Source organism: Schistocerca nitens, chromosome 2, assembly GCF_023898315.1.
Source record: "Schistocerca nitens isolate TAMUIC-IGC-003100 chromosome 2, iqSchNite1.1, whole genome shotgun sequence".
In the NCBI taxonomy this organism is placed as follows: domain Eukaryota; kingdom Metazoa; phylum Arthropoda; class Insecta; order Orthoptera; family Acrididae; genus Schistocerca; species Schistocerca nitens.
Window position 1 is genome coordinate 442,474,216 of NC_064615.1, and position 23,167 is coordinate 442,497,382.

Sequence of the window (23,167 nt, forward strand, 5' to 3'; positions counted from 1 at the left end):
TGGCTCCATAATGATGGGTTTACATGGAATGGACTTCATTTAAAGCCATCCGTGGAATTCATGTTCCGAAATAACGACTGAATTTCTTATGAAAGACGATGCGTCATGTTACAGGCCCGTAATTGTTCGCGATTTGTTTGAAGAATATTCTGGACAATTCGAGCGAATGATTTGGCCACGAAGATGGCCCGATATGAAACTCATTGAACATTCATGGGTCGCAATCGAGAGGTCAGTTCATGGACAAAATTCTGCACCGGCAACACTTACCTAATTATGGACCGCTAAAGAGGCAACGTGGCTCAGTGTTTCTGCAGGGGACTTCCAACTATTTGGTGAGACCATGTCATGTCGAGCTTCTGCGCTTTCTTTCTTTCTTTCTTTTCTTTCGCTTACGCCATAGCCCCGCAGCGATCGCAGGGTCGGCGTGGCTACAACGGATTTAACAATGTTAGTTTTAGGGATGGCCGGATGCCCTCCCTGCCTCCACCCCGTATCCCCAGGACGGAATCAGCGTACCCCAACTGTCCGCGTCTAGTGTAAAGCATGAAATAGAGCGGACGTGTTTCATATGTCTGCGACGCGTGTAACTGAGGTGGAGCCTGGGGACCAGCCCGGTATTCACCTAGCGAGATACAGAAAGCCGCCTAAAACCACATCCAGGCTGGCCGGTACACCGGCCCTCGTCGCTAAATCCGGCGGGCGAATTCGATACGGGGCCGGCGCGCCTACCCGAGTCCTGGAAGCAGAGGCTAACGGCGGGTTGTCGAGCTGAGCTGCTGCACTACGTGGGGCAAAGGAGATGTCCCATTACTTCTGTTACCTCAGTGTGCAGTTGATACTGAAGATGATCTGCATATCATGTGGGAGAGAATGCCAAGTACGTAACGATGGGTACAAAACGATCGAGCATAGTTTACAAGAGGCAGTGAAAACCAATTACATCGGGACCATAGGTTACTTTGCTATGTAATTCAGTGTGATTGTACTATAGCAACATTTAGAAAATAGAAAATTTTCTCATTTGAAATTGTGAAAAATACAAACGTTCAACGCTGTACTTCATTAGGCCTTGCCCAGAGAAGTGTTTCGGTAAAACATCTCAGTCAGTTCAGTGAGTGGAAGAAAGCTGGCAGTACCAGAGAGCGGATTATGGGTGTGTTCGCCCCAACAGGGCAAGTAGCGAGATTAATCCTTTTGGCCGACGCTGTCTCTTCCCTGTCCCTGGGCAGTCCGTCCCGTCTGTTCAATCTATGTGTCAACTAAACCCTTGCCAAACGCCAGTCCTAAGCTCTCATTTCTGTCGATGTCACTTCATTCCACTGAAGACAGACAGCGAGACTGAATTAACCTTATTCTAAGAACTTGAAATCTCTAGAGCGTACATTTTTGAGATACTGAATCCTTGTGAATTCTCTAAAAAAAAAGGCACAATTCCCTGTGACATAGGCTTGCTGCCCCGTTGATTAAAAATTCATACACATCGTTCTTAAGCTGCGGAGCTTGCGATACCTGTAGAACGCATAATATTTTTGAACACGCCGCTATTGCATATCTGTTACGTAGAGACATATTTTAAGCGTTGCTTGCCATCATCTTCAGACCTTAATGACACAGACAGAAAGGGAATATTCAGACAAAGCCAACGAATTACAGTAGTATAAACATGTTAAACAATCGTAACCGCCGCAACTGTAGTTGCTTAATGACCACTTTCAATGCTGAACACTGAACAATTTTCATTCTTAACGTAGACACCATGCCCCCTTGTGGTCACCAGTGTCTTTCGAAGGTTTGACAAGCCAATGAGAAATACAATAAATCTATGAAGAGAAAAGAGTGGAGTCAACGGTAAAAGAAAAATCTAAATACTTTGGTACAGAGAAACAATACAAAAAATACAAAATAAGTTCTCTAAAAGGCGTACAGTCATACACGTTTAAACAGTATTCAGTATAGCAAGCTGTTATTCGATAACTAGGTGGAGTTACTGCGGCTACTATTTCACGGATAACTGAGTTTATCGTTCTTTAGGTAATGTAATCCATAGGCTACGATTGTTAATATTTGTTTTGATGCACTATTTGAAATCATCCATATGGTAGCAACTGTAGTGATCTAGAGTTTTGTAGATGATGGACGGAGAGCGCAAGGTAGAATGCGTCAAGGACGTGCCTATTATCACCCGCAGATTTTGTAATTAGTGCTGTGATGGAAGCTATAAGAAGTTAGAGGGTTATTCGGAAAGTAAGGAACGATCGGTCGCAAAATGGAAACCACAGCCAAAATACGATGACGTTTTGAACAGGTGTGTTGGGGAGTGCCTCTAGTATGCCTGTCGAACGTGTTACGTCGTTCTTTTTGGTTCTGAGAACACAAGGAGCACATAAAGAAACGTAGAACAATAGTGTCTCCCGCCAAGTACGAGGGCCTGGTGGGAAATTTCGACTGAAGCTATGCAGCCTACATGACATAACTGTCGTGTGTTTTCTTCATGAAGACAATACCGCCGGCCGTGGTGGCCGAGCGGTTCTAGGCGCTACAGTCTGGAACCGCGAGACCTCTACGGTCGCAGGTTCGAATCCTGCCTCGGGCATGGATGTGTGTGATGTCGTTAGGTTAGTTAGGTTTAAGTAGTTCTAAGTTCTAGGGGACTGATGACCTCAGAAGTTAAGTCCCATAGTGCTTAGAGCCATTTCAACCATTTTTTCAATACAATTCTCAGGTGCATTTTGCTCATGCATCGTTTTCAATAGGAAATGTTAGATTACCCACAATACAGCCCGTAATTGTCTCCCTCTCAGTTTCACCTCTGCCCACACGAACAGCTGGCTATGAATTTTGGCACAGACAACGAGCTTTAGGCCAGCGTAGAGAATTGGCGCAAAGCACTGGCGACTACCTTCTGTAACGACGGTATTGGAAAGATGGTACAACGATACGACAAACGTGTAAGTCGGATCGGCGACTATGGAAATTAGTAGCTAGAAGTTGTAGCTAGCTGTTGCAAATAAAACAGTTTTGATTTTCACTGTGGCTTCCACTTCGCAACCTATCGTTCCATACTTTCCGAATAGCCCTCGTGCATGGAAATAACAGGTTGTGTGGTGATTACTTTCTTTAATGATGCCTTCCGATTTATGCTTTGTCGGATTAATCGATTTTAAGGAGAATAAGTGATACACTCATCTGTTATCTTACTGATAAGATAAACTGAAGCGCCAAAGAAACTGGTATAGCCATGCATTTACAAAGACAGAGATATGTAAACAGGCAGAATACGCCGCTGCGGTCAGCAACGCCTAAACAAGACTCTGGCGCAGTTCTTACATCGGTTACTGTTCCTGCAATGGCAGGTTATCAAGTTTTAAGTGAGTTTAAACGTGGCGTTATAGTCGGCACAAAAGCGATGGGACACAGCATCAATCAGGTATCGTTGAAGTGGGGATTTTTCCGAATGACCATTTCATGAGTGTACTGTGAATATCAGGAATTCGGCAAAACATCAAATCTCCGACATGGCTGCGGCCGAAAAAGATTCTGCAAGGACGGGGCCTACGACAATTGAAGAGAATCGTTCAGCGTGACAGAAATGCAACCCTTCCTCAAAATGCTGCAGACATCAACGCTGGGCCATCAACAATGCGAACGATTCAACGAATCATCATCGATATGAGCTTTCGGAGCCGAAGGCCCTCTCGTGTACGACACAAGACTTTATGCCTCCCCTGGGGGCCCGTCAGCCTGCCGCTGTGGCCGAGCGGTTCTAGGCTTCAGTCCGCAACTGCACTGCTGCTACGGTCGCAGGTTCTAATCCTGCCTGGGGCATGGATGTGTGTGATGTCCTTAAGTTAGTTAGGTTAAATAGTTCTAAGTCTAGGGGACTGATGACCGCAATGTACAGTCCCCTATTGACAGCAAATGTACAGTCCCATATTGCTTAGAGTCATTAGAACCATTTTTTTTTTTTTTTTTTTTTTGCAGGGGGGGCTGTCAACACCGACGTTGGACTGTTGATGACAGGAAACATGTTGCCTGGTCGGACGAATCTCGTTTCTAATTGTATAGAGGGGATGGACGTGAACGGGTATGGAGACTACCTCATGAAACAATGGGCCCTGCATGTCAGCAGGTGACTGTTCAAGCTGGTGGAGACTTTGTAATGGAGTGGGGCGTAGGCAGCTTTAGAATTTGGGATTCCTGATACACGTACGTAAGCATCCTGTCTGATCATCTGCATCCATTAATGTAAATTATGCATTCCGACGAAGTTAGCCAGTTCCAGCAGGACTATGCGACACTCTACACGTCCAGAATTCCTACAGAGTGGCTCCAGGAACACTCATCTGCGTTTAAACACTTTGCTGGCCACCAGGCTCCCCAGACATGAACATTATTGCGCATATCTGCGATGCCTTGCAATGTGTTGTTCAGAAGAGATTCCCACCCACTCCTACTACAAAAAGTTAATACTAAAAACTAGTTGGCAACCTGCCCACCAGATTGTTTAGTTAGTAATATTTTTTTTCGTATTTGGAGGTAGAACCACAGATGTTACCTCATGGAAAACTTCAACTTTTTGTTACTTTAGAACCACGTACATTTGTCCTAGTTGACAGAAGTTTAAAAAACATTGAGCAAAAGCTGAGCGTGAAAGAAATAAAACTACAAGGCCACCCGTCGTGGCAGTTGCTGCAAATTGAGGAAGGCATAAGTTATACAGGAAAAATCCATTGCAAGATTACGATTAAAAATGGAGAATGTGATTCGACGTATACGTGTTCCCCACACTGAAGCAGCACTCAACTGTTAATGGTAACAAATTTCGTGTTCTCTATTACGATGTTACAGTAGCTTTTTCTCTTGTTAACTTACAGGACACTCTGCATAAATTAATGTTTTTGAGTAGTTGGTGGTATTCATTATTTTGTACTCTCCTATGGAATCAGATCTGAAGTGATTGCTGGAAAACGTAAATATCCTCATTTATTCATTAATATTTATAACGGAATTTTATGAGAAAGGGCCATTACTGACCATAAAGCTTAACACGCACAAACCCTCTCTCGGTGTGATCCTCTCTCTCTCTCTCTTTCTCTCTCTCTCTCTCTCTCACACACACACACTCTATCTCCCACGCCGTCTCCCTCTCTATGTGTGTGTGTGTGCGCGTGTGTGTTTACGCGAGCGTGCGTGCCTGCGTTTGTAAAACAGAGAGAAGAAGATGTGGAGCTTTACACTCAGTAAAGGCCATCTTTCTATTACATTTCAACTGAGGTATTCATATTTATAAAATGTTTGAGAATAATAAAATAAAAGAATAATAAAACACAATTTCTTTAAGGAACTTATCCTTCATGCAGAAGTTCTATTCGTTATTCCTTGCAAATACATCAGCCAACATTTGTAATTATTGTTTAGGTTGAATAAACTTTTCTTCGGTGACTGCCTAGGGCTCTTAAAATTTTTGAAGAAATGCATTTGCGCCGTCAGCTGTACAGTTGTATATTTCTTCTCTACCCGTCCCTCTTATGTCATAAACGGTTGTGTAGAATTTAACGAAAATGTATTTTTGATCGATTGATCTATATTATTTGTCTCCAGTGAAGGTAGTAGATGGTTGAAATAACCGAAAAGCGGTAGGGAGTAAGTACGAAATTGTAGAGCTTACGGCGCAAATGTTTTTCCTTCAAAACTTTTTTGTCTTAATTACCCACCCTTCAGACAAGTGTGAACCCTTTCTCACACAGTCTGCCGTAATCACAGCATAAGTATGCTTAGGTCAAGCATGTCAAACTTGGACCCAGGATACATATGCTGCGATTACGGCGGACAAGTTTAAGAGAGGCACTTCACAGCGTGAAACCTCGGTAACAAAGCCTAAACGAGAATGACAGCGAACTGCTGACGTCTCTTCAATAAAGAATTTTATTTAATTAATATGGGTGATATACATCCCACAAAGAAGAACTTTGAGTCAGTAATAGAAAAATAGTAGTTTCCAAAAAGGGAGCTAAATCTTTAAGTAAATTACTCACATATTCACTGTCTTACCCTACTACAGAAATATCAGTATCATATGTCCTTTTATAATCCGGATGACTTACACAAAAGATGACATCAGTCCGCTTGACGCATACATCTGTACCTGCACTTGAGTAAAATACTTTTTACCTAATTCATTTATTTCAATGTAGTTACTTTTTTCAGTTGTCGGGTACTTTATTTCAAGAACAACTTTTTTTGCATATTCCATCTGGAGTAGTGCATCAATGGTATACTCATTTGGAAAGAAAGGTCAACAGAGTATAAAATGTTTTTTCAATTCTTTTCGATAGTCTTACGGATACCAGTTTCTATAGCCCAACTCTATCTCATAGCACAGATACCTTGTGTTTCGGACCACATGATCCATCAAACGTTTGACAGCGACTTACTTGATTAACCTCTGATGATGTTATACGTCCACATCGTACAAAAAGTCACATTCATTTTCCTCTCTTTCTGACTTTACGATAAATTCTATGGCTTCATTATCCATATTTTCCCTCATGCAGTGCAGATATATATTTACATCATTTTCTAATACTTTACGTTCCTGTATTAAGAAATGACAAAGGTAAAATTGTTTCGCATCACTGTACTTGTAGTTGCTCTGTTGTTTTAAAAGTCACAGTTTTCAGTTTCTCTCTCTCTATTTGTTTTTCAGAAACTCCGATTGAACTTCAGTGTTTCTAGTGCAAATGGAATTTCTTTTCTTGACAGCTGCTTCACAAACTATATTTTAGTGAAGTCACCACTCTGTAGAGTTTTGGCGTTTGCCAGTTTCGTGCTACTGAAATACACAAAGTTTCTTCACTTCCTCAATGTGCCCACGTCAGGAACTCAACTGCATGTTTACAACACCAGCCGAATTTTTGCAATCCTAGAGCTGAAAACTTACTATTTTGCTTTCCTTTTCATCCACAACCAAAGCAGCAGAATACAAACTGCCCCTCACTTTATGTCAGAGCATACTTCGCGTCTAACAGTGCAAAGACCATGGTCTCAGTGTGGATGTACTATCATACCCAAAAGTCTCCGAACGGCCTGAATGGCATTTCGCCTCATTTATACTTAATCACATGACGTAGCTGTCTTGCAGGTCCTCTAATCTCTTTGCAGTACATTCGTTTGCCTGTACTAAATGGATACAACAGGAGATAACTTGAGAATTCTGTATTTTAATGTAATCAGTCCAGACATAAATTAGCACCACGATATTGCAAATAATAGGAAGTGAATCATTAGAAATGAGACAGTCTTTCACCCTTTTAATCTCTATTTTACAACTTTAAATGACATTCCAAATTCACTACCATACCCACAGAATTTGAGTTAACTAACTCCGTCACGTCAGTCATTCCTGTCATTTTAAGGCAAAATTAAATTTTTTATGAACAAGAGATCTTGAGATATATCTGGACTCCTAAAGTTCTATGACAATCCAAAGTAATTAGCTCTTCAGAAGGTTTTCCCTCAACTGTGAAACTTTGTTCCTGATGTCAGACGTTTGTCATAAACTGAATGTTGAACTAACCAATTTAAAGCAATGTCATTATCAGCGCAAAGCGCTCTATGGAAAACTAAAAATTAACATCGCACCACCAGTAATTTCTCTGTACTCATGACTGAGCAATTATTTGTGCAGAAGTCTGATCTTGAAACGACATGACGAACTTTCTTGCTTTGGATCCGGATTCAAACCAACCTCGTGTACCCATTGCAACTAAGCAAAGTTTTCGAGCCTCACCGATAGTCGACCGCGGCAATGTTCCCCACCGGCAACTAGGCGTACAGACTCGTGAAATATCCCAGTTATCGCCCTTATCAGTTAGCAAATCTGAACTTGAAAATTTATTTACTCTGTTTGGCATCCTGACAAGACCCTAATATCCCTGTAGACTACCATCGGAAAACGAGTAATACAATTTCAAGTAAGAACTTTGTGTGTGTGTAAAACGAAGTGCCTTGACGTAAAGTTTCGTGAAGGGGACTCGAACCCTGCACGTAATCACAATTTTGACCAGATACTGGATATCGAATTTTTTCATCAGCCCCGACATATTTGAATTTTAAATGCGGATACAATTTCTTTACCTGACTTTGAATCGAAAGTGGCAACCACCACCGTTGTTTCCTGTCCACGAATTTTATGCTCACCAGTAGTGGGATAAGTTCGTGTTTTAGTAAAAATAACAGCACCTCTCGATATTGTTGAAAACTCATGAAGAGACATTAAAAACGAAAATTATTTATCACAAGTAGTTCGGTGTGCAAATGTTATGGCTTGAAATGAAACCATGAATATTTTTAGTGGACCAGAATCGAAAAAACATATGGAGGAGTTGACAATACTTGGGAAACCAGCAAAATTATTGACCTATACCGTTTCGTGTAGGTCAAATACCACGAAAGAGCAGATCCTAGTACGAATACCAATCCAACAACAAATATTTTAACATCAAAAGTTCAAATAAAATAAGAGCCCTATAACCTTAAAAGACCATTTGCACATTAAATATCATCATGTTTCCATTGTAGGGAAGTTCACTGGCAGCATAGTTTCTGTTTGCCGCTACGGCCCAACCTAAACCGTCTCTGCTGCAGCCGGTAGCGAAGGAATATGAAGTTTACAAAGTGGATTCTGAACTACAGGGCAACCTGACATTCCCCATTTGGCATTACTGGAGGTGAAGGAGAACTGTCCTGTCTGTTTGAAATACGCGACGCAAGAGGGAATAGAACCTTTTCCTCACAACTAAGAAACTAGGACCAATCCACCAGATCACTGGTTCCCACTTTTGCTATATTCATGACTGTGTCGTAACTTAGTATGCGCTCGGCTTACAAATTAGGCACGATGAAGAAAATTCAATCCTTTATTAACAAATTAATTATCATCAGGCTTCTGACACGGAATTTATTCTAGTATCATATCAGCGAGATGTAAAGACGTCTTTAGACATCGTAACCTCAGTTCGAAGCCATTTTGAAATTTTCACTATTTCAAGAAATTTCTTAGATCGAGAGATTCCATTGCATAGTATGAAGCTACCAATATTCGATCATTATTTCCATCATTGCTATTAACTTCTTCATTCTGCTAACGCTAGACATTGAGAACCGTTGACAACCGAAGGCTACATTCATCCTCAAATTCAGGAGTATTTACAATAGGGAGACCGGGGAGAACGTTTGTCCGTGCCTTCCTTCATCGAGCGTAGGACGCCATATACACAAATGTCTATAATACTATGGGTACTTTGAGCATTACAGTTAATGTCCTCCTAAACTAAAAATCCTTTGTTCACAACGAATTTAAATTTGTAGATGCGGCAGGATTCGAACCCGGTAGCAGGAGATTACAAACCGACGGGTTAAAATTCTTCACTATGCAATAAATTATATGAAGCGCCGTTACGGACGCCTCTTAGGCTAATATGTGAGGTAACACAGTTGACTACAATAATATATCCGGAGAAATATGGCCTCCATCACAAAGTGAATTTAAATTTTACCCTTAATCTCTGAGAAAAGAATCGGTATTACCACAACGTGTGAAGCTTGGAAATAAAATACATTTACACGATACTCTAAACAGTACTCACAAGGTACTAATTTATTAAATATTTTTTCAGAGCATATAATGGGGAATGAATTTGATTTATGAGGCGAAACAGGTGCTCTCCAACTTGTATAGCACATCCTTTCCTCCTCTCTTTTAATAGGTTCTTTCTTGCGAACTGTCGAATCTCAAGGAATAAGAAAGGTCGCATTCTTGCGCTTTATCAAGATGAATACTGCATCTGTCCCGTTACCTGTGTCCTAGGATACAGCAAATCTACGATACATCTCTGGATGAAGAGGATGGAGGAGGGAGCCTCGTCCACCATTGTCTTCGCCCTGGACGTCCTGGGACTCCCGCGGAGAATTAAGAGAATGGTAAACGCCACTGCAATGATGAACACCCATTCAGGACTAGCACAGAAATTAGAAACATCCTCCAACTGATTGTCGTCGTCTCAACTAGAAAGGAAGGTATGGGCAAAGATTGGTAGTTATGGAAATGTTGAAGAATCAACATAAGGCTGTCACATTGAACTTCGTACGGGCGCACAAAAGGAAAAATGATTTTGTACCGGGATCAAGCTATATTTACGGACGAGAAGGTCTTTCCCACTGCACCTAATACTTCAGTCCCTACCAAGTGGAACGAGATTCGACAGCAAATATGTCCATCAGAGGCAAACGTGTGGCCCAACTGCTGTCACTTTTTGGGGATGGATATCAGGAAGTGATTGGGTTGTTCTGTGGCAAAAGAACCACCCTTTATTTAGTCTCATTACTGAGGAATACTGGAGAACATAGTGCTTCCTACTCTGCGGCAGGCAGAATAATCTTCCAGCTTCACAGTTCAATGAAAACAGCGAATTGTGTAAAACACTGGTTTCAAATGAACCGAGAGACGAGCTGTTGGACTGGCTTCCAAAAAGTGTTGAGCTCAGTCTTATTGACCACATATTGGCAGAGATGGAAAAAATTACTAGGTGGAGAAGGCCAGCACCAAAAACCAAGCCAGCGCTCTCCGAAGCCTTTCATGACCCACGGCAAGAGCGAAATTAGAATTATATTAATACCTTCAGCTGCTGACGGGCGTTGATATATACATATCAATGGGGACATGTGAAAGTGTATGCCCCGACCGGGACTCGAACATGGGATCTCCTGCTTACATGGCAGACGCTCTATCCGTCTGAGCCGCCGAGGGCTCAGAGGATAGTGCGACAGCAGGGGCTGTCTCGCGCACACCTCCCGCGACACCCACATTCTCACCTTGTATGTCCACACACTACATTCGCAGTGTCCCACCCCAACACACTCATTCCTCGTGGAAGACATTCTTACCAAGTCCCGCAAGAGTTCGGGGAATAGTGTGCAACCGCACAGAAAAAGAAGCTTATGGCCGGTATTGCCAGGACTATATACACTTATATGGATATGGTGTCTGTTCTTTCGGACATGTCCATGTTGGGACATGTGTGTTAGTGTGGGACACTACGAATGTAGTGTGTGGACATACAAGGTGAGAATGTGGGTCTCGCGGGAGGCGTGCGCGAGATAGTCCCTGCAGTCGCACTATCCTCTGTGCCCTCGGTGGCTCAGCTGGAAGCCGGCACGGTAGCTCGGCGTGTTCGGTCAGAGAGCTGGTTGGCCTCTGTAATAAAAAAACTGATTGGAAGGAACAACAAACTATCTTCAACGGATGGCATGTGACGTCCGCAACGACCAAACACAACTATCAACAACGAATAAAATAAAAAAAAAAAGAAAAAATATGGGTAGAGCGTATGCCTTGTAAGCAGGTGATCCTGAGTTAGAGTTCCAGTCGGGGCACAGACATTTACCTGTCCCAGTTGATATGTATATATCAACGCCCGTCATCAACTGAAGGTATTAATATAATTCTAATTTAGTTCTAGTCGGCTGCTGGTCATGAATGGTGTCTGTTCTTTCGGACATGTCCGAAGTCCGAAAGAACAGACACCATCTCTATATAAGTACATGGGTAGAGTTGTCACAGAATAACAGATTCATTCGAAAAATTGAGTCCCTTATAAAAACTGCGTCTTTCACTCTTCTCGTTTGTTCTATAGACTGTAGACTGTACACTTTAAATTATTTTACCACCATTCATCAAAAGATTGAAAAAACATGAAACTAATTCATTTTGTATCATGGCACAAGACATCAATGCCGATGAAGGCATTCTTTTTTTACGTCGAGCAAAAGCATCATATAAATTTCTGTTCTCATTATTTACACGCAGGCGGGATGCCAATACCGACGGAAGCAAAAAGAAGATATCATTTTCTGTTAAATCGAACTGATAGCACGATACATAAAGAGAAAAAAGTAGGTTAAGACCGGCAGTGTAGATGTACAGTCGAGCGTTTGAGTCTCCTAAATCCTCGGTTTTATGTATATGAGTGCTTCAAAATTATGAATATCTAATAATTCTCATTGTCCTCCTAAGATAATAACGTTACGAATTCAGTTTCATGGAAGCGACAGGAGTCGAAACCCCTACCTTTGATACTGTCCGCCTTATGCACTACACCATTCCACCAACGGCGTATGCTACATTTGCCAAATCGTGTGATATGGCATCGTCTAGTAAAATCAGCAGGTTGGCTGCTCTCCGTAATAAGAAAAATTGAGAGAGGTGTTCAACGATTAACTTAAAGGGATGCCGTATGACGTCTTCCCAGACCAAACTGAGAACAACAGTGAAAAAAAAAAATTAGGAAAAAGCTTCCTTCTCTATACATATAAGGTAGCACGTTATCAATCAGATGTAACCTCAAACATACCTGTAATAGCAAAAAGGTTAGGAATACGAGGATCATTAAGTAATTAAAGAGACAAATTGGTCAGGGGAAAAAACTATTAGTGGGGCAAGTTTGGTACTGTTATGGCTCTAAGTTGGGATTACTGGGATGAGCCCTGATCAGCTGATGTATCAAAATTGTTTTGTTTATAAACTCAACAATACATTTCAAGATGGCCAGTCCGCTTTAAACGTCTACATTAGTTAAACAACGTTCTGTTGTTTGTTTTGTACTTGCTTTAGACGAGGAACCAGTGAATATATACTTTAGGTTGTCTAAAGTTTTATGGCGAAGGTTGTATGAATTCTGCAAATTCTTGTAAGTGGGTAGAGCATTTCGAAAATGGTCGCGACTCGATGACTGACGAACACCGTTCTGGCCGACCAGTTGTAGTTTCAACTCCCTGAGTTGAAAGTCGAATTGATGACATTATTCGTGCCGACTGCCGTGTGACTGTGGAAATGATAATTGGTAAGTATGGAAATAAAGCATTTCTGAAATAAAACCATAAAATTTCCTTATTGATTTTCGATCTGACTACCTGCAGCTCTGAAATGAAATGGCTGAAATGCATCCTACGACTAGGCTGCAACTGGGAACCGAAGCAGTCGCCAATTCGCAGGCGTCCAAGTTGCGCCACAGCTAGCGGAATACCGCAGCATTTTGCTCTCTCTTACTGCTTCAGTGCTGGCTAGAACAGATAAGCTTGCACCGTTAAAGACGAGATTAATTGCAAAGTCCACACTGAATGACTTCCATGGACTCAAAACTGATAAGTTTATTTCACATCTTACATGAAAATTTCTCAGATTATTTAATGGAAATTATACGAATATATCTAATGAATTTGATAGGTTAATTCTGTGCATATAGGAAGTAATTCGTGAGTCACAGGGTTGCAAAACGTATCCTGCGTTGTTGCCAAGATTCAGTTATACAGTACTTCTAGCAATAAAAACCAGCCTTGAGCGGTCTAGGAAGTGACTACAGTTTGTGTCTCGAAGAATATGCAGCCGGTTGCCAAAATACCCAGAGTATATGTCTAAATATTTCAATCAGTCTTACTCACGTTCTGGGTTTAGGGACTAGAGCGCATCACCAATAAAACTCACATGCACGGGCTAAACTAAACGATACAAACCATTGACTATAACATTTAGTTGTGTTTTTATATCTTAAGCGTTCTGAAGATAAAAAGCTCATCTCCAGAGGTGTTTCACATTTTTAGAACATCGGCAATGTTTATACGAGTACTGTAAACGTCAGCAACACATCTTTTTCATAAGAATAAACTTGGAAACTATATTTCTTCAGATTGATTTCAGTGGAACTATCGATGAAAGACAAGCACACAAATGAAGATACAGCACAGTGTCGATTGCAAAACGGAACATCCACAGGGAGAGTTGATAAACTAGGAATAACATGAAGTTCCAAATCGAGGAAGACTACCAGCCAGGAAACCATAAAAACTGACAAAATATGCAGTCTCAGAAGTCCGTTGAACATCAAACTAGCCACTGCATGCAGTGCAACTTCGATTCCAGCTTCTACTAACGTGGAAGGAGAAGCAATTGTTATCGCAAAGCGGAACAAGAAACACAAAAAGTAAACAGCAATGTCTGCAATAAGTCTTCCGTAAGTAAAACTGTCATTCAGTCTGTAAGTACTAAAAGAAAGGTACATATAATCTATTCATAATGATTAAAAGGTATCACACACTGTCAATGGAAGAGAAGAGCTCCTATAGTGAAAGTCTTTTCAACATGCAGTGTCATTAAGACAGCGAAAACCCAAAATATCGTGCTGAGCGTGGTGGTGGTTCTATGCATCGCCTGCGCAGAGTGTTATTAATATAGCACCTAATATTGTAATATTAACGATGACATTAGGCTACCACAATTTTCATATGAGAGTTATCGAGTTTTATTATGTCGCCAGAGATGGCCAGAGAGTTCTAGAGTTTTCAGAAACTATCCATATGCTGCTAAAACATAACGCCAGGCTACATTACATTATGCTGTGAAAGAACTGCTCAACAGTGGGTGAATAGCACCACCGTCACAAACCCCTCAGTCCCAGTAAATGCTAGTCAATCTCTGTAAAAGCTTTATGCAGCATATTTCTAATTTATTTTTAATTTCTATTGCAAGACTGTCACTGCGTTACCGAGGCGATAAACAGGTGTTATGGTCTACCTCACCATTGTCCAAGCTCCTTCCCCACCCAATTGCCACACCCACTGCGGTAGTCTCACAAATTATGTCATCGAACGCAGATTTATACCTACATTTAACAGCTTCTGTCATTATCAGTTGTAATAAGATCTAATAGCTCATTAGAATAACTTCATTATTATTGGAAAACAACATCAGATTTTACGAGTGGGTAATCTGCCGTTACTTAAGGTATATACAAACTTTCCGTATGGCGATCATCCAACTTTACCATTCTTCCAGGTCCATTGTTTGAAACATTGTTGAAATAAGCGACAGAGAAGCTCCAATGAACTAATAAATAATCATCAGTAAAGTAAGGCATACTGAATCAGTCATCTGACACTTATGGAAAACTACTTTTGTACCTATACCTCACAACAGGACAAACTTAAATGTGTTACAGGAATCCGTTGCTTAAATTCGTTGCGGTCTTTATCAGTTAAAACAGAAGAGCAGGGAAAACACTGTCTTTAGATACACTATTCGATTGGGGTTTGAGCCTACGACTACAGTTTATTAGCACTTAGGTAGTGAGGAACCAAGAATGTGAACATACCCTCTTTGGTGTAATACAGACTAAGGCAGAGAGAAGCAGTTTAATTGTTTGTTTCATGTTTAATTTAACATACTGCAAAGCATTTCAAGCATGTTTGCTCATCACCAGTAACTTATGTATGTATAAAACTGTTACATAAAGATAAATTACGAGGGATTTTTTATACGTAATGCGCAGGTTGTTACTGCTGTGGATTGTTTAATACAACAACAACGAAAATTACGTCAGATGTAGTGGTAAACTGAGGATGAAACACACGTTTTTCATTTTTTTCTCCCCGATGTAACATAAAATCGGCGGCAGGTATAGATGGACTCTGTAGCGGTCTGGGGTGCTCTGACTGTTGAAGACCCGAGATCATACATCAAATTTCCTGACAGATTAAAACTGTTTGTCGGACCGAGACTCGAACTCAGGACCTTCGCCTTTCGTGGGTAAGTGCTCTCACAATACGTCCTCACAGCTTTAATTCCACCAGTACCTCGTCTCCTACCTTCCAAACTTGACAGAAGCTCTTCTGCGAACCTGCAGAATGAAAATCTCATTCTGGAATCATACCCCAGGCTGCAGCTAAGCCATGTCTCCGCAACATCCTTTCTTCCAGGAGTGCTAGTTCTGCAACGTTCGCAGTAGAGCTTCTGTGAAGTTTGGAAGGTAGAAGACGAGGTATTGGTGGAATTAAAGCTATGAGGAAGGGCCCTGAGTCATACTTGGGTAGCTCCGTTGGTAGAGCACTTGCCCGCGAAAAGCAAAGTTCCCGAGTTCGAGTCACGGTCCGGCACACAGTTTATATCTGCCAGGAAGTTTCATATCACCGCACACTCCGTTGCAGAGTGAAAATCCCATTCTGTATCGTACACCAAAATAGAAATTTTACTCCGTATATACCCGACATAAATCCGCCGTGCGTTAAGCGAAGTTTGTGGTGAGTTTACAGTGGACCGTAATACAGTTTCAAGTTGCGTTGATGGTTTTTTTGGAGATGGTATGAGCATAGACGATAGTCAAATACCCAGAAGGCCAAAAAAACAGTTGAACGGAGTGTGCAACTTGTGGCAGATGCTTTTGAAGAAGGTCGCAGCACAACTTCTGGGGAACTCTCTTAATCCACGGAAATTTCCGAAACATTATTATTACGCATTCTTACAAACGGTTTGGAGAAGAGAAAAATTTCTGCTAGATGTGTCCCAGACTGTATGACTGCTAAAGAGACGCAGAAACGCCTGGACATTGCGACCTTACTCAAATAGCGATTCAACCGTAAAGGTCAAGGATTCTTGTGTCAGATTGTCACTTTTCATGACTCTGAACTGAATTGGAACTCATAGTCCAGTGAATGGAGAGCTTCATATTCCCCAAGATCACTCAGAAATTTCGACGCGCTCAATCAAAGCTCAAGCAAATGATGATTTTAGCTTATGATCACCAAGGAATCATTATCACAGATAGAGCCCAATATGGAACAAGTGTCACAGCAGTGTATTATCCGACCGTCGTGCAAAACCTACGCAGGAAAATCCACAAAATCCGATCTCAGTTGCTTGAGGCTTGGCCACTGATTCTCTACTAAAACTATCACCTACAATGTTGTAAACCAAAAACTACACGAATACGGATGGGAAGTGTTGCAGTATCCTCCCCTCAGCCCGGGAATGAGTCCACTCGATTTCAACTCCTTCCTGAACTTGAAAAAACCTATTCGTGTACTTCGTTATCTTTCTCTGGAAGATCCTTCTGCTGCCGTTACTTGAGCCATTCGACAGATGAACAGCATCTGCGTCCTGGATGGAATAATAGACCTTCTGAGAGATTGGGATTCAGTCATAGAGAAGCAAGCAGACTGTACTGAAGGACTATAAAAAAATATTGAGAAACATAGACAGATAAGTAAAAAGATTAGTGTGCATTATGTATGGAAAATCCCTCGTATCTTAATGTAACTTAACGAAGAACTAATTCATTCACTGTTCGGTGCTCGAGTGGCTACTGGAATACTTGGGGAATTGGGTTCCAGAGGGTCACCAGAAACCAACATCCAGTGGTACATTCTGCAGGCATGTAGCTGTATCTCGCTGTGATTCACACGGCAGCCTTCCGATTTTGGTAATCTGAAACTAATTTTTAGTTAACACGTTTCCTGCAAATTATGTTATTTAAATTCATGGAGGATGTATTACGTCTGTAATATATTTAGCATACACAGTGCACTCATGAGGTCGTGACTCATGACAAGTGCAGCGATAAACGGTCTCCGATAGTTGTGTGTTGGCTGATTGACATACAATGCTGTAGACGCTAAGAATTAAAATCGAAGACATCATCGTAGTCCTGAATATAGTGTGCCGGCATCATTATCTGCACATTCTTGGAGTAGTCAAAGTGAAGTTCTATTCGCATATCCGTTGGAAAAAGTGGAACAATATCATGTCATTAGTCATCAGAAAATTAGCAAGTGATAGTGTCTACTCTCTTTTTAAACCAAGAAAAAATGAACCCTTTAACAAAGTAAGATGAGGTGACACCAACATTTACACAATATGCAAAAAAACGAGGCAACTTTTCTGCACCTGTTAATAGTATACAAGAAAATATTTTTTTCTAAGGTTCATATAATTCAGTTCTTCCTCTCACATCACAGCACCTGTTTTAATATGAAGTGAGAAAATAAACATTTTAGGATTCAGAAGCATAATATGGTACCAGAACCTCGCCACAGTCCCGATCGGTAGTATCTTAAAAACCAAGTGTCTTTCCTTTCATGCATTATTACACCTCGCAGATTCTTATTGAAGGACTTGAGGATGCCAAGTGTTGCAGCAGACCCAGCGTTACGTTATGTTTCTAATTGAAGTATGGGGAACATATAGGATAAGAGAGTAGCCCCAGCAGCAGTGAATCTCTTTGTGCATGTCTGCCTTCAGTACTGACTGACAGCCGCCACAGACCTTTACAGAACTGACGCGGCAGGCAACACCATTATCAAAGCATTCCAGACACCTTCCTCTCAGTCGTCAGAAGACGAACTGAAAGTCATATTAACACAGCTATCAGATTCATATTCAACCCATAATGGACTATTACATAAGGTACTCCCACGTTCCAGCAATTATAATTTTATAATTACTGTACGAATATTCTGATGGCAGAGAGGACGGTTCTTGTGTGGAACTATCAGGCATTAATTAAGATCACACTGGAAAAAATGGAAGCATACTTCAAATGGAAATTCTCATTCAAGTGGCGCTTTTCGCTTTTATTGGATAAAGCATCAGTACATAAGCATCACGAGTAGATGATAGTAAGAACTATATGATGAGTAAGGTTTGGGCGCTCAGAAATGTGGTGGTGGTACGCGGTACACCTGTTCTGAATGTCATAAGTGCTTGTAATCTAACATTGCCTACCTAAGTTAAGATGGCGTGGTCTCGTTGTCGATTCTTATGACCGATAACTCTGATTCTCCCTATATGATCCTGCTCGGCTCTCTAACATACGCTATGCACTGATGTGTGACTTTGTACATCTGTCCAGATATGGCGCCTCATGTTACGCAGAAGAACAAGCAATTAATTGAACCCATAACTCCTAACATCAAAAGGGAAGCAAGCGTTAATCTGCTTAATATAATACACTCCTGGAAATGGAAAAAAGAACACATTGACACCGGTGTGTCAGACCCACCATACTTGCTCCGGACACTGCGATAGGGCTGTACAAGCAATGATCACACGCACGGCACAGCGGAAACACCAGGAACCGCGGTGTTGGCCGTCGAATGGCGCTAGCTGCGCAGCATTTGTGCACCGCCGCCGTCAGTGTCAGCCAGTTTGCCGTGGCATACGGAGCTCCATCGCAGTCTTTAACACTGGTAGCATGCCGCGACAGCGTGGACGTGAACCGTATGTGCAGTTGACGGACTTTGAGCGAGGGCGTATAGTGGGCATGTGGGAGGCCGGGTGGACGTACCGCCGAATTGCTCAACACGTGGGGCGTGAGGTCTCCACAGTACATCGATGTTGTCGCCAGTGGTCGGCGGAAGGTGCACGTGCCCGTCGACCTGGGACCGGACCGCAGCGACGCACGGATGCACGCCAAGACCGTAGGATCCTACGCAGTGCCGTAGGGGACCGCACCGCCACTTCCCAGCAAATTAGGGACACTGTTGCTCCTGGGGTATCGGCGAGGACCATTCGCAACCGTCTCCATGAAGCTGAGCTACGGTCCCGCACACCGTTAGGCCGTCTTCCGCTCACGCCCCAACATCGTGCAGCCCGCCTCCAGTGGTGTCGCGACAGGCGTGAATGGAGGGACGAATGGAGACGTGTCGTCTTCAGCGATGAGAGTCGCTTCTGCCTTGGTGCCAATGATGGTCGTATGCGTGTTTGGCGCCGTGCAGGTGAGCGCCACAATCAGGACTGCATACGACCGAGGCACACAGGGCCAACACCCGGCATCATGGTGTGGGGAGCGATCTCCTACACTGGCCGTACACCTCTGGTGATAGTCGAGGGGACACTGAATAGCGCACGGTACATCCAAACCGTCATCGAACCCATCGTTCTACCATTCCTAGACCGGCAAGGGAACTTGCTGTTCCAACAGGACAATGCACGTCCGCATGTATCCCGTGCCACCCAACGTGCTCTAGAAGGTGTAAGTCAACTACCCTGGCCAGCAAGATCTCCGGATCTGTCCCCCATTGAGCATGTTTGGGACTGTATGAAGCGTCGTCTCACGCGGTCTGCACGTCCAGCACGAACGCTGGTCCAACTGAGGCGCCAGGTGGAAATGGCATGGCAAGCCGTTCCACAGGACTACATCCAGCATCTCTACGATCGTCTCCATGGGAGAATAGCAGCCTGCATTGCTGCGAAAGGTGGATATACACTGTACTAGTGCCGACATTGTGCATGCTCTGTTGCCTGTGTCTATGTGCCTGTGGTTCTGTCAGTGTGATCATGTGATGTATCTGACCCCAGGAATGTGTCAATAAAATTTCCCCTTCCTGGGACAATGAATTCATGGTGTTCTTATTTCAATTTCCAGGAGTGTATATGTCACATGTCTCATTAGCACCAAGCAGGCACAGAGTTCATTCTTAAGACAAATACATATATTCTGCTGGGATTTTCTGAACAACTGAAATGTAAATATGCATCTGAAGTGACAGCCACTACATAGGTTCTTTATGTTACAAATAGTTACGTAATCAGATTGCTGCAATGCTGCTTCTACTGTACTGAAACATACTGACCATACGTTGTTAGAATAAATAGACGCTTCAATGTTTATTAATTGTAACCACGCTTCGTAAGTTTTGGAATCAGAGTCCTGTGGAATAATTAAGCAGTGCAGAAGTGTAATGTTGTAACACAGCTCCTCAAGAGTATCAAAGCCGAAAAGGAAGTTTGCAAAGCCTGAATCGTATGTGAACAAATGGCATATAAAAAAGTGTATCATACGATACCGCACCACAATAACTCCAGAAAACCTGTCTGGTTCTCACACAGGCTATCAAAAGAGACACAGCTTCACGCTAGCGGAATGCACAAATGGACGTTAATTTCTGAATGCCGATTCACACCCCCTCACCCAAATACTCCAATAGCCTCTCCAGCAGCGAAGAGTAAACAAATCAGTTCTACGTTAAGTTAAATTAAGATAATTTACGGTGACGAAACAATTTTCTGTGTGCATAAATGCCTGATGACGAGCAAAACATACTCGAAATGCGTGCCAGTGTGTTACATTAAAGATAAAATATGTAATTAAACAGCTTTCCACAGTCTTAGTCTGAACTACAGTGAGAGTATGCTCACATTCTTGATTCCTGAGTTCTACTGAAACTGTAGCCACTGTCTGAAATCCCATTGGAATATATAATCGTGCTCTGTCTTAACATATAAAGACCGCATTGAATTTAAGTAACGGAACCCATGAAACGGTAAAGTTTATATTGTACTGCTGTGTAGGTCCAAAGTAGATTCTATAATCGGAAACAATGGATGATCGCCATACAGAAAATTCGAACTTACCTTATGTGCTACTCATCAGAGCAACGGCAGATTATCCACTCATAAGTGCCGATAAGAAGTTCGTTAATTTGTTTATAAACCTGGGTTCGGTGGCAGAATTTAAGAGATATCCACAGTGGGTGTGGCAGGTTGTGAGGGTGGGAATGGGCGGAGGGTGGGGAGGGGGGGGGGAGCGATCATGAATAATGGTGTGGTAAGCCATAACACTTGTTTATCGCCTTGATAACGTGGGGACAGTTTGCATCTTTGGCACTAAGATGCAAACAGAGAGCATTTGCGCGATTAACTGGCATGTACTGGGACTGTGTTGTGCGTAGGGTGAGAAGTAAGTGTTGCTGATGCTATTCACCTACTACTGAGCAGTTCTTTCACTGGTAGATAAGTATCGCCTGTAGTCTCATGTAGTTTGGCGTTATCCTTCAGCAACTTATCTGATAGTCCCTGCTCATTCTAGAACTGTCTGCGCGTTTGTGCCGTCACAATAGGACTCGATAATTCTCACATGAATATTCTGGTAGCCTGGAGGCGTCGTTCATTCTAAAACATTAGAGGCAAAATTAATAACATCCTATGCTACTGACGCATCGAATCTCAGCACCACGATCACTTTAGTGAACTTGTTAATAATTCAGGTTCCCTCTGTCTCGAGGAAAACGCACATTGAAAAGATCTTCAAATAGTCGCTTTTCTATTTCATTCTCGAAGCAATCTACATGTTTAATCATCACGAATAGATGATAGATATCTTACTTTTAGCGTTCATGGACTGAATGACAGTTTAAGTAAGAATTACTTATCCTAGACATTACTGTCAGCGTATTGTACTTTTTGGTGTACTTTTTGCTAACAACTACTTCTCCAATCACTTTGGCAAAAACTGGTATCGAAGTTGCACTACATACGTTTGCTAGTTTAATTTTCAACGGAATTCTGAGACTGCACTTTTGCCATTTTTTATTGTTAGCTGCTTAGTTGTCCTTCTTATTTTGGAACTTCATGTTATGCATACCTCATGTATGTTCCGTTTAGCAGTTAATACTGTGTTGTACCTTCATTTGTATACTCACCTTTCATGGGTAGTGACATCAAAATTTATAAAGAAAAATGTTTTTCGTGTCCATTGTCATAAAAAATATGTGTTACCCACCCATTTCACTACACTATCTAAGGGGGTGTTCTAAAAGCACAAAACATGCCTGGCGATGAACTTTTTAGTATGCGTATGCATACTGCAGTAGAAGACAAATTACTGTGATAGTTAATGATTTGTCTTTTAGTTTTCTCTCAGTAAATATCAGTTTTATTAGTGAAAGCGCTCTAGTCCTTAAACCCAGTTATGGAAACGCAAAAAAGACTTAATGAAATATGTTGCTGTGTACTTTACGACACAACCTATAGTCATTTCCTAGACCACTGGAGGCTGGTATTTTCCTGCTGGAATTACTGTATAACTGAATCTTGGCAGCAATTCAAGATATGTTTTGCAACTCTGTGACACACGAGTTACTTCCTAGATGACACAGAGTTAGCCTACAAAATTCACTTGGTATATTTGTGTGGTTTCCATTAAGTAGTCTGAGTCATTATCACATAATGTGTGAAATAAAGACACCAGTTTATGGTTTTGGGTCCAGGAAAGTCATTCAGTGTGTAAATTGCAATTAATATCGTCTTCTACATTGCGAGCTTGTCTGTCCTAGCCAGCACTGCGGCAGTAAAGGAGAGCACACTGCTGCAGTATTTCGCTAGCTGTGGGATAACTAGGTCTCCTGTAAAGAGGTCACTGCTTTGGTTCCCATTTACAACATGGCTGAAGGATACAGAGCTACAGGTAGTCAAATAAAATCAATAAGGAAATTTTATTTATGAAATATCACATTGACATAATACTTCATTGTGACACAGAGCAGCAAGTAAACGTAGACC